This window comes from Dioscorea cayenensis, chromosome 19, assembly GCF_009730915.1.
Source record: "Dioscorea cayenensis subsp. rotundata cultivar TDr96_F1 chromosome 19, TDr96_F1_v2_PseudoChromosome.rev07_lg8_w22 25.fasta, whole genome shotgun sequence".
NCBI lineage: Eukaryota > Viridiplantae > Streptophyta > Magnoliopsida > Dioscoreales > Dioscoreaceae > Dioscorea > Dioscorea cayenensis.
Genome location: NC_052489.1, coordinates 15178832 through 15181533, shown reverse-complemented (window position 1 = coordinate 15181533; position 2702 = coordinate 15178832). Strand labels below are relative to the sequence as shown.

Genomic DNA, 2702 nt, shown 5'->3' with positions numbered 1-2702 from the left:
CACATTAACAACTTCTTGGAAGTGCGCGCCATTCTTAAGATTAAAAGTATCATGGATGATGATATCAAGTTGAGGTCCTTCCCATTTTCCTTGAAAGGAAGAGTAAAGCAATGGCTACATTTATTGCCTAGAGCATCGATCAGTACATGGGCAAAGATGATAGAATCTTTCATGCCCGATATTTTCCTCCCGAAAAATCTATAACGCTTAGGAATGAAATATCCTCTTTTGGGCAAATGGAATTGGAGTCTCATTTTAAAACATAGGATAGGTTTAAGGATCTCCTGCGGAAATGTCCTTAGCATGGGTTGCCCGATTGGATGATTATCCATACCTTCTACAATGGTTTGAACCCAAGCACAATGTAGTTACTTGATGCTACAGCAAGAGGTACCTTAGGAGGCAAGACCCCTGAAAAAGAATGACATCTTATTGAAGTGATTGCTATGGATAGTTATCAGTGTAATAGATGGGACATAAAGAAGATAGCCGGACTTCACGAGATTGATGCAGTCACATGATTGGCAGCCTAGGTTGAGTCATTGAGCAAGAAGTTAGATACTCTAACTTCTCCTAGAACGGCGAAAGTGATGAGTTACACTGGGTATGGGGGAGGACATGCTTCATTTGATTACCCGATTTTTATTAGTGGTACATCCTCAGTGGAACAGGAGGATTTTATAGGCAATGCAATAAAAGGTCAAGGAAATCGATATAGCAATACCTAAAATCTGGGGTGGAGGAGCCACCCAAACTTTAATTGGAATAATCAAGGGCAGTAGAAGGCTATGGCACCATTGGGTTTCCAACAACAAAAATAAGCCCTGACTATGGAGGATCATGTTTCAGGGTTGGAGAATTTGATGACCGATCTAGAGAAGGCTTTGAACAAGTTTATTCAATCGTCAGATATAAGATTTCAATCGGTTGAAGCCACAGTTTGTAACCACACGGCATCATTGCCCAACTTGGAGAACCAAGTGGGACAAATTGTGAAGTTACTCTCAAAAAGACCTCAAGGGAGTTTTCCTAGCAACACGGAGACCAATAGAATAAAACATATGAAAGCGATCACTTTGAGGAGTGGTTGTGAAGTTGCGAGTAGACTCTCTAGTGAAAAGACAAATGTTGAGTCATCCGATGTCGTGGAGGCTAAGGAGAGAGCCAAAGAGAAGAAAGTGTAACCCCCACCTTACAAGCCAAGGATCCCTTATCCTTTAAAGTTGAAGAATTATGAAAATGATGAATAATAAAAGAAGTTTTTGGGTCTATTCAAGCATTTGCACATCAACACCCCATTTTTGGAGGTGTTGTCCCAAATGGCTCACTACTCAAAGTTTCTGAAAGACCTCTTTACCAATAAGAGGAAGTTGGATGAGAGTGCATCTGCGATATTAGATACGTCATATTCGGCGGTTTTGCAGTGAACAAGAAGAATGACCCCCGAAGCTTTATCCTTCCATGTAACACTGGTAACTTAGGTCAAGAGAAGGCATTAGCGGATTTAGAGGCTAGCATCAATGTTATGCCTTATACATTCTTTCAGAAGCTAGGCCTGGGAGAGCCTAGGCCCACTCAGATAACACTTCAATTGGCCGACCAAACAGTTAGACATCCGAGGGGCATCATTGAAGATGTACTTGTGAAAGTTTTGCAAGTACATATTTTCTCTGGAATTTGTGGTGTTGGATGTTGATGAGGATGCTGAGGTTCCATTGATACTTGGGAGGTCATTCTTGCACACTTCCAAGGCTCTCATTGACATGGACGGTTAGGAGTTGACATTAAGGGTTGGTGATGACATGTTGATATGCCGCCTCGATGAAGCCATGCAACATTCTCTTCACTTTGATGACACTTTGTATTTTGTTAACACCACTGATGAGTTAGTCAATGAATATATGTAGGAAATGATGTCTCCTGACTAATTTGAGGGGTTGCTAGATCAAGAAGTGGAGAATGAAGAAGTCTTATCACTTGATCAAGAGGACAAGTTACAACCTACCCCGGGGATCATAAAGAAGTGCCCCAATACTAGTGGGGATGTGCATTCATGGAGTAAGGATGGCGGACCCTTGTGTGGTGACAAGTTCGATAACTCTCCCTTTACCTTAACAGAATTGTGTTCATCATGCTTTAAAGTGGTAGGTAAGAGGGAAACCTTCACCTATGAGCCCCTATGAGGTAAGGAGATGTACATCAAGCTTGGCGACGTTAAAAAAGTGCTTCTTGGGAGGTAACCCAAGTGTTTACTGTTTTTTTATGTTTTAGTTTATTATTTGCATGAATAAGAGCCATAGTGTTGGCGTTTTGATTTGTACATGCTTTTGCTGTGTTTTTCTCATGGATCATTTTTGTTTTAATGTGCTTTTTTATGATTGGCAATGTTTTGGGTCATTTGAGCATGTTTCAATGATTCTTTGGTCAAGTTTTTAGTGTTTATGCAGTCTCTGTATGTTCATGAATGTTGTAGAAATTTTTCTGCAGAGTCTGTAGGTTTTTTTTTGAGTCATCCAAATAAGACACACAACCGTGTGGAATTTCAACATGGGCGTGTGTTTCCATTCAGAGATCAACTTCTCTATCCCGAGAAGACACAGGGGCGTGTGAATGCCCTAGTGAACGGCATTGTGACAGTCACACGCTAGTGGGTAATTTCCACACGGGCGTGTGGATCTCTACAGAGTTCTCAGACTCCATCC

The 2702-nt window shown here is 41.2% G+C and overlaps 1 non-coding gene across 1 annotated transcript; it reads right to left on the bottom strand.

Moving 5' to 3' along the window:
- Positions 1-203: 203 nt before the first annotated feature.
- LOC120250819 lies at positions 204-310 on the bottom strand. Its single transcript, XR_005533154.1, has one exon. It is a non-coding gene; the product is annotated as a small nucleolar RNA R71 (small nucleolar RNA).
- Positions 311-2702: the final 2392 nt, after the last annotated feature.